Source organism: Zootoca vivipara, chromosome 3 (genome assembly GCF_965207765.1).
Source record: "Zootoca vivipara chromosome 3, rZooViv2.hap1.1, whole genome shotgun sequence".
Lineage (NCBI taxonomy): Eukaryota > Metazoa > Chordata > Lepidosauria > Squamata > Lacertidae > Zootoca > Zootoca vivipara.
The window spans coordinates 6,557,154-6,567,252 of NC_142586.1; the positions used below are offsets into that span (position 1 = coordinate 6,557,154).

Genomic DNA, 10,099 nt, shown 5'->3' on the forward strand with positions numbered 1-10,099 from the left:
TCTATGAAAAAAGGCAGTCTTGCCCTTATGGCTATGGGCGAATTATGGAGGAGTCTCTTGAATCCTTGGAGACACAGACAGGATGCCCTAAACACAACTTTAGGTGCCCCACTTCCTCTCATCACAACCCCCCTCATTTTTAAAACAACTGCTGGCTGTGTCTGAAAAATGTGCAGCAGTTCTCTAAGGTCCCAAAGAGAAGCTGGTTCCAGCCCTACCTGGACATGCCAGAGACTGACCTGGGTACCTCCTGTAATAATATTTATTTATTTATTTATACTCCCACCTATCTGGCTGGGTTGCCCCAGCCACACTGGGTGGCTTCCAACAAATATAAAAACATAATAAAGCATCAAACATTAAAAATGTTGCTATACAGGGCTGCCTTCAGATGTCTTCTAAAAGTCAAATGTTTGTTTATCTGTTTGACATCCAATAGGAGTGTGTTCCACATGGTGGGTGCCACTACTGAGAAGGCCCTCTGCCCTGGTTCCCTGCAGCTTCAAGTTTCACAGTGAGGGAACAGCCAGAAGGACCTTGGAGCTGGACCTCAGGGTCTGGGCTGGACGATGGAGGTGGAGACGCTCCTTCAGGTTTACAACACCAAGGCCATTTAGGGCTTTAAAGGTCAACACCAACTCTTTGAGTTGAGCTTGGAAACATAATGGGAGCCAGTGAAGATCCTTTAGGTCCCGGCGGCTGCTTCCAGTCACTAGTTTAGCTGCCGCATTCTGGATTAGTTGTCGTTTTCAAGTCACCTTCAATGGTAGCCCCACGTAGAGTACATTCCAGTAGTCCAAGGTGGAGATAAGAAGTGCATGTTCCTCTCTGGTGAGACAGGGCACAGGCAGGTGGGGGTCTCAGCCTGCATACAAGATGGAGCTGGTAGAATTGAAAACATTTCCTTCTACTGATTGAGCCTTTAAAAAAAATCTTTTTCATGGTGTCTTGGTCCAAAGAGAACATCTCACCAACTTCATCATACACACTTGATACAGCAAGTTATCATTATCTCAGTGTATGCCCCAAAGACTCTCAGATTTGCCAAAAATGTCTAAAACTTCATCCAAGGACCTCAGCTCATTCGAGTCATCAAATGATGAAACACATTTCTTTGGCATTTCTGCCTGCTTTAGGTGACCTGTGCTAGCTTAGCAAGCTACTTTCTTTAGGTCATTAGGCTTTGTATCAGCAGAAATGGAAGATGATTGATGGTAAATACTGTGCACGTTAGTTCTGTATTTTCCAGTCTGTGGTTTAGTGAGATTAGAATGCCCTGAATTAGAAGTTGCTTTCCCCCAGGAAAACTCGTACTGATGACATATTAAAGCCGAGTAAAGCCTTCCTGTACACTCTGTATTTTCAAGTTTCATTGAAACTTGATTAGAGCCAGAAATTCTTTTCTTGACTACATTTTCATAACAGAATTTGTCATCCTTGTTTATGAATAGCTGTCATTGTCCGGAAGAAAAACCTTTGTCTTTTCTGCCCTATTGCTTTGCTATTGTTGCTTTATAAAGCATGAGGTGCTGGAACAATATATGTGCATGAGCTGCTGTTATGTTTCTTGGAATTGAAGCTTCTTCGCCTTGCTTCACAGTTCTCCTTTGAACTGTGGGGCAAGGCATTTTCAGAGTGCTTATCAATTCAAGTTGTTGAGTAATTTGTATTACACTCGAATAATCTTGCAAGAAGTCTGCATTTCGGTTGCTGAAACCACGCTTGACAACTCTGTCAAGCTTGTTCGGGACAACTGATTCCATCTTAGAAGAGATTGCTCTTAACATTGTTTGCTCAAACCATTTAAACTTTCTCGGTTTGAATAGGTTCCATATATTTCAAAACAGGGTTCTCTTCAGTCTATATTTCTGACCATAGTTTCATTGACACCTGTGATTTCTTCCAAATATGTGTCTCTTCTCCTACCCCTTATTTTCCCTCTTCTGTTTTCCTTTGGTGTCCTCTGCTCTGGATCCAAGGATTACACACACAGGAAGGTGGTGGGCACAAAAGTCTTTAGAAGCGCATCTCTGCAGCTGCCACCCAGACTGGAGGTGCTCTCTATCCTACCCGACACCACATCTGAGGAGCCGAGAAGGGACTGTCCCTTGTATCCCTCAGCCATGCAGTGTCTCTTGCTGGCGGGGGAGGTGGATGGATGGTGATGCTCACGGCAGTGGTGGCGGCGGCGCCCCAACCCAAGGAGGCACACATGCATGTCCCACCGCTGCTCTGCAGCTCCATCTGGCAGCAGCGCCACATGGAGTTGCCAGTTAGGGGGTGCAATACTTGCCTTGTCCTGGACACTGGCAACCCATGCTACACCACTGGTCTCCATTGCAGCTTTCCCACCAGTACATCACAATGGTGTTCAGCTAACATCTTTGTCTGTGTAGTGTATAAAATTATGGCATGGAGCACCTTGATCCTGGATTACAGCTATTACTATTTGCCATGGTAGTGCACCAGTTGTTATTGGTCCCATGTCAAGACTGTTTTATTATCTGGAGCGCTGCTGTTGGCTGTTGACAATGAATGTGTCTTCATGTTGCTTTAATGCTGTTAGAGCTGTTTAATACCACCTGTTGCATTTTAGTAACCTTCTGCTGTGAATGCCTGGGGGAAGTTAGGATGCCACGAGTTGCATTTTTTGCCAGCTTCTGTTAACAGAGGAGCACTGCTAGGGGGACGCACTCCACTGTGACGGAGGACCCAGCTCTGCCTAAAGAGGCCTTAAGCTACCAACAGTGGTCTTCCTACTGGTGGTAGCCAGGATCCCAGCAAAAGTGAGTTGTGACAAACAGCCAAATCTAGGCATTATTTGCCTGGAAATAATGGTTGTGAGTTGATGGAGCTGAGAGACTAATGTGCATAAAGGTGGCAATTGCTTATTGATGCACTGATTGAAACAAAGCACAACAGAACAACAGGTGGCAAAAACTTATAACACTGAATGAATCATTACAATGTGTGCAATAGATGGTTGAATCTTTCTAAACATCATTGATGGATCACCTAAAACTAAAGATTTAATAAATGATGTTATATTATTATTATTTTTAAAAACATTATATATTGGTTTAAAATCAGCATACTCAATTTAATGCAATTCCAGCAAATAGTAATATGGATAAGATAAAGTAATATAAAAACTAAAAAAAAGATGATGTTATATTAATAATTAAACCAAGATTTTTTTTATAAAAAAAACAAATAAACTTAACAGTGCAATCCTATATATTTCTATTAACAAGCAAGCCCTCACAGAATTCCATTGGAATTAGTTCAATATATGTGTATAGGACTGCACACTTAAATAATTACAAATTTGTTTAATCAGCTCAGGTTGCAGATAATACAAAATATACTGGCAAATGTGATCCAGTTCCATGTGAGATTTTTTGTGTTTTTTTTTAAGATGTAATGTTAGAACATTAAACAAAAAACGAATCAGGCACAAATCTTGATAGCCTGAAGAATTGCTAGGAAGGAAACAGCTCAGCCCTGCTCCCATTTCCTCAAAGTAATCTGTTTGTGCAGAGTTTTTTTTGGGGGGGGGGACAAAATGAAAGAAAAGAATATATACTGTGCATGTACAGCTTTGTTTTAGGAAGTAGCAATTACCTGAAGGAGCAGTAGGATTAACCATTTCTGCCGTTTCAACTGTGCAGCCAGCCACTACCTGTCTGCTTCTTCCATTCACGGCTTGTAAGTACCATTCTAACTAGCAATTACAAAATACAACAAGCATTGCAAACTTGGTGCTATAAACCGCCCTGTGATCTTTGCATACAGGGCAGTGTGTATAATTTAATAAACAAACGAATATAAAGAATGAGGATTTCCCAACTTTCCAAGCAGCCCAAGCCCAGCAAAATCTAAAAAGGCTCATCTAAGACGCGACAGAATCGCTACGCTTACTTATATTGCAGATCGAAACCTTCTGCTGCACGAACAGTAAATTAAACACAATTCCACCACAAATTTCAAATGACAAATTAAGGGCAGACGTCAAATTAGAATGTTTGGGACAAGTAGTTACTCAGTTTATTTGCAATAGGCAGGCAAGTACCCTCATAAGCAATACACTACTTTCATTAGTAGTTGGATGGAATAGAGGCTCTTGGTATTAATTGGTGCATTACACAGGTGGATAAGAACAGGCAGAGTAGGCTTCCAGGAGGAAGTTAGGAAAACACCACAGGGAGTAAAAAGGAGAGAGAAATGTGGGAAAGTACAGCTCCATGTGCTTAGGAGAAGCATAGGAATTTTCCTTGTACCAGCTCAGATATGACTTGCCCATCTAGTTCAGTATTGTCTACAGCAGGGAAGGAGAAGCTATGGCCCGGTAGATGATGCTCACTTCCAGTCCTCTCTGTTTCTCATTTTTTCAGTCAGTTCTCCACACTGCTGCAGGAAATTGCATTTTTTTTTTAAAAAAAAGAACATCATGAAAATTCACCAGCATTTTAGTGTGAATTTCTCCTAATAGTATAATCTTTTGTATGCAAAGGTTTTTTTTTTAAAACATACTTTTTATTAATTTTACAGAATACAAAAAAAAAAAAAACCGGTACATACATAAACACCTTTTCCACCTCCTTCCTACCCACCCACATGGGTCCTCCCCTGCCACAGAAGTATCCCATGTATGTGAACAGTCAGAGATGTTCCATTTTATGCTTGGATTTCTGTCCTCCTCCCCCTCCCCTGACCCCAAAGCCCCCCCCCTGCCACCAGGGAGCTCCAGCAAACCAGGGCAGTACGCAGGAGGCCATCCATCCAACCATCTATTGTCATACCAAAAAAAAAAGAGAAAAATAGAAATAGGAAAAAAGAAAAAAAAGAAAGGGCAAAAAAAGAGAAAAAAACAATACAAAACAGAAAATTTTTTCTTACATTCATGATTTTAAAACCATATTTTGTGGGCTTCCCCTCCCCCCCCCTTCCCCGGTTTTCATCCCTTTTTTATCATCTGCAACAGTTTCTTACTTTATAGAAATACACCTTTGTATCTTATACAACTTCAAATCACTGAAAAATCAAACTCCCATTTTATCTTCCCGTGCCTAATTTTTTCTCCCTCTATAAGCCTCCATATTTTAACATTTTCCAAAATCCATTCACTTTTAAAACTATAACTATTCTCAATTTAACCTTACATCCCCGATTACCGGCTCCACCCCCCCAATCCAGCAAATTCCATAATCAGCAGACCAGTTATAAACCTGTTAATCCATCCATGTAATCACAACATCACTTTCCCTTCACCCCACCCCCTGTTTACAGTCTTTTGCCATCCAGGCCACCATACAGGGCCCCTGAATTTCTTCTCTTCTCTGTATATTTTTTCCTTCTTCCCTGTGGGCGTTCTGGAGTTCCAATAATACCAATCGTGCCCCCCTCAAAAGCGGGGCACTCCATCCAACTTTTTGTAGAGTAAAGTCATCATTTTTTCCGTGGTGTGCTTCATTTTGTGTGGAATCATCACAGTCCTCATCTTCATCTTTTCCTTCCAAATCACAGTCATCATCATTGTCATTCTCACATTCATCTTTTTCAGTGTCAAAAGCTTCATCTCCTAAAAAATCATATTCTGCCATCACCATCTGAAATTTTCCCTGTAACTCTTGCCGTCGTGTCTCCTCTTGACATAGCTCTATTCTTGTTTCCCACATTAAGGTCAAAACAGACCGCTGGAACTCAGGGGAACACTTTTTTGTTGACATAATTCAATCCTGCCAAGGTCAAAACTTGTCACGTGGGGTGGAATATGATCACAGTTTATTTTCTCGACTCCATTTTAACAAGCTGGCTGCATTCTTCAAGTCTTATTAACAATACAGTTCGAACTCACATTTCACAAACATTTAAACCGGAAAAGAAATTCCACAAAGTCCAGAAATACAAAATGAAATAAAAATTGACTCATAAATCCTGATCAACTCACTGGGTTGCCTGGGCTGCCGGCTCCCGAGGAAAAGAAAGATTTTTCTCAGCCTTTACCTCTTGCTGCAGGGCAGTCATAAACCACAGTCTCTCTCCCCTTCTCACCCTGCATCAAAGGGGAGATTCTCTTTGATGCCTTTGAGGGATCCTTTGAATTGTAAATCTTCTGTTTATGGCTTCGGGTTTCTATTTACTGTCTCTTTTGTTGCCGTGGGGGGGGTGGCTTCCTCTTTTCTCCCCTCTCTCCCAGATCCAAATTGTTTTATAATCCAAATCGTGAGGTTACTTACAATCTTTTCCAATCGTTTTATTTTCGGAAGAATCCAGCGCTCTCCGCCTTCGGCTTGAAGCTTCTCCCTGCTAGAATAACGTTGCCGCTCAAAATGGCCCCCGCGACTTCTACCCTCCTCGCTCCGGGGCTCTTATTAGAGCTAACCGAAGAGTTGGGGAGTCCGGATTTGGGCTGTGCCGAGCAAATTGCCCCCGGGACGCCCTTCCCGAGGTTCTAAGGGGCGCAGCGTCGCTCTTGCTGCCCTCCCCACTCCTAGCAGGGACGGGCCGTCTCGGATACGAGACGAGACCCCGCCGATCGGCGCTGGCGCTGAACCCGGAAGCCTTGTATGCAAAGGTTTTGACCAAAGTACATATTTTTTTGAAAATAATTCCTCCTGATATGGAGTCAAACATCATTTGGAGGAGCCACAAATTCTCCGTCCCCGGTCTATGCCAACAACGTTGCCAAAGAAAAGCTCAACAACTGTGTTCCGGATTTTCACTTTTTGAAATATGGCAACACTGGATTAAAGGTAAAGGTACCCCTGACTGTTAGGTCCAGTTGCGGACGACTCTGGAGTTGTGGCGCTCATCTCACTTTATTGGCCGAGGGAGCCGGCGTACAGCTTCTGGGTCATGTGGCCAGCACGACTAAGCCACTTCTGGCGAACCAGAGCAGTGCACGGAAATGGCATTTACCTTCCCGCCAGAGCGATACCTATTTATCTACTTGCACTTTGACGTGCATTCGAACTGCTAGGTGGGCAGGAAACACTAGATTTGGATTAATTAAACAATTTTCAGCATATTTGTAGCACACAGACCCTGACTTTTCTATTTATTTGGGTTTTTCTGTTTTAAAAATAGATGGTATGGGATTATTTATATTTTTCTGCTAGTAATTAAGGGGATAAGTCAAAGGCCTCACAGAAAAGGTAGGTTTTGAAGACAGATTTGAAAGGTGAGATGGAAAGGTGTTATGGGCTAGTCAGGGCTTTCTTTTGAGTCTTACCCTGTTTCTATCTGTAAAAAAAATGCTGAATTCAAAATAAGCAAATATTTTATGTGACAGAAATAAACGAAAGAGACATGAAACAGTCAGCTTGCTGTCTGCACCCATTTGATGTACTGCAATAAATGAAACTGACTTGGAGCTGGTGTTATTCTTAGCAACATAAAGGCTCGTTTTCTTTTGCTCCAGTCATGAACTTCTAACCAGAAGAAAGTCATATTGGTTTTACTATACATATGTACCGTACATATTTAACTAGCTATATATCTGCAGAAGCAGTTTTCCCATTTTTAAATATTTAAAATTTTAAAAAGATCAGATTCTAAAAAGAGCTCATTGTCTAGGATCAATATAAAGAATACTATTGCAGTACTACATATTTGCCTATTGCAGAATGCTCAAAGCAGCATGAAAATCCTACAGTGTTCTAGTGTCTACCTGTAAAATTTGGCCTCTTAAGTCAATTGAGGATGGTTGCTAAGTTTGAACAAGCCTTCTGACACTTCTCATTCACACCTGGAAATTGGCCAGAAGGGGAAACTCCAAGGACTGGGAGAATTCTTTACTTCACACTCCTAATTCACAATGCCCGATACTCGTTCAGAACCCAAGATCTGACCTCCATATTTCAAAGGTTAACAGGTTTCTCTGGATTGACTTGGTGACCTCTATGCAACACATTATTTCTGTCCAATTATTTTACATTGTGAGATAGCACTGATTAAAGATAGGACTTGGGAGCGCATGGAGTGCAAATTTGAAGAGGTGGTCATAAGTCAAACATAGCACGTGAGGTTCTCCATTCTTATTTCTAGCATGCAACACAGGAGGTTAGCTCACTGCAAGACAATCCATAGAGCACCAGCATGAGCATTTCCTGAAGGAAGAGCTCCTCTGAAGTAAGTCTATTTGCACAACCAAGTTCCAGTCAAAATATTAAGGAGCCCGGGTCTAAGTAACCAGCTTCCTTGTTGACATTAATCTTTCGAAAATAGAAACATACACACTGAGTTTGCACCCTCCATGGCAGGGATGGGGAACCTCTGGCCTCTGCCTCCCACCAGCCCCATGTAGCATTTCTCCAACAAAATAATGTGCACAAATATTAGGGGAAATGGTGGAGAAATTGCATATATTATAGAAAACAGTGTATAAAGTGCATCATTCTAGGGGGAAATGGCTTGCAAAATGTTTTAGCAGGAATGTGCACTGAAAATTTTTCACGAGGCCTAAAAATAAATAAATCACAATTTGATGTGGAAATGTAAGAAACTGCACTGAAGTCTTGAAAGCAACTGAGAGAAACCGAAATGGATCTGGGGTCACCCAATGAAGCTGAATGATGGAAGAATCACGACAGACAAAAGGAAGTATGTCTTCACACAGCACATACCGTAGTTGAACTGTAGAATTTGTTGCTACAAGTGGTGGCAATTTATGGAGAGATAAGGGCCAGTGCTTTTTTCCTGGGGGTACTTTTCCTGGGGGTACTGGCACCTCCCCCCCTGATGTTAAATGTATGGCACATGAAGTTACTGTAACAACTTCATGGTGACTTCTGGCACCTTTTCCCCTTAAAAAACAAACAAAAAACAATCCACTGGATAAGACAGGCATAGGCAAACTCCGACCCTCCAGATGTTTGGGACTACAATTCCCATCACCCCTAGCTAACAGGACCAGTGGTCAGGGGTGATGGGAATTGTAGTCCAAACATCTGGAGGGCTGGAGTTTCCTATGCCTGGGATAAGGCTATCAACGATTACTAGTCATGATGGTTATATGCGACTTCCAGGAACAGAAGCAACAGGCCTCTGATGGAGAACAACAGTAGGAACAAGTGTTTGTCCTCATGTCATGCTTGTAGGCTTTCCGGAGTCACCCGGTTGACCAGTGTGGGAAACAGGTTTTTGGACTAGACGGTCTTTGGTTTGGCCAACCAGAGCTTTTCACATTCTTAGGTTGATGTCAAGCGATGCGCATTGAAGCAAAAGTCCTTGTTCCTGGCAGCTAATTGGTTGCTCATAAAATAGAATTGTAGAGTGGGAAAGACGACAAGGGTCATCTACAATGCAGGAAACTTTTACCCAACATGGGGCCCAAACCCACGACCCTGAGATTAAGCGTCTCACACTCTACTGCAGGGGTCAGGAACCTTTTTCAGCCGTGGGCTGGTCCACCATCCCTCAGACCATGAGTTGGGCCGGACTATATTTTGAAAAAAGAAGAAGAATGAATTCCTATGCCCCACAAATAACTGAGATGCATTTTAAATAAAAGCACAGATTCTGCTCATGTAAAAACACGCTGATTCCAGGACCCTCCACGGGCCGAATTGAGAAGGCGATTGGGCCGGATCCAGCCCACGGGCCTTAGGTTGCCTACCTCTGCTCTACTGTCTGCCACTGACTCAAATGCTCATTATTTAATTTGCTGAAAGCCAAAGCACCACCCAATTTCAACATGTTCAAAGCAACTTAAGAATCACTTATAAATGTAGAAGTTAGAAGATGATATTGCTTCAAGAGGACTTGAATTACCAGGAGACACAGAGAAAGATAATGCAAAAAACATAAACTGGACTATGGCTGTGTAATTTACTGTGACATTTAATAATACTCTACTAAAATTTCTAAAGCAAGGCTACCTCAGGTATTTTAAGGTTGTGTATCATTTACTGTCTCGGACTCTAGGTCGACCCAAGCATCAGCAAAAAGCGTAACCATCTTTTCTATGAGACATTTAAAAAGTAAATGTAAGTGTAATTGTTTGGACCATATTTTTCCCAATATACCTGCTATGGGAACATTTCACCTTGGAAATTAAAGTAACGTTCTGTAATAAGTGAGCTGGCTATGATATTTC

At 42.0% G+C, this 10,099-nt stretch overlaps 1 long non-coding RNA gene across 1 annotated transcript in view; it reads left to right on the plus strand.

The window, feature by feature from the left end:
* LOC148686148 (uncharacterized) overlaps positions 1 to 7,358 on the plus strand; it is a 42,873-nt gene extending 35,515 nt beyond the window's left edge. The window contains exons 4-5 of the long non-coding RNA XR_015948831.1: positions 440 to 4,513; positions 6,578 to 7,358. This is a non-coding gene — a long non-coding RNA (uncharacterized LOC148686148). The remainder of the gene's footprint in view (positions 1 to 439; positions 4,514 to 6,577) is intronic.
* The last annotated feature ends 2,741 nt before the right edge of the window (positions 7,359 to 10,099 follow it).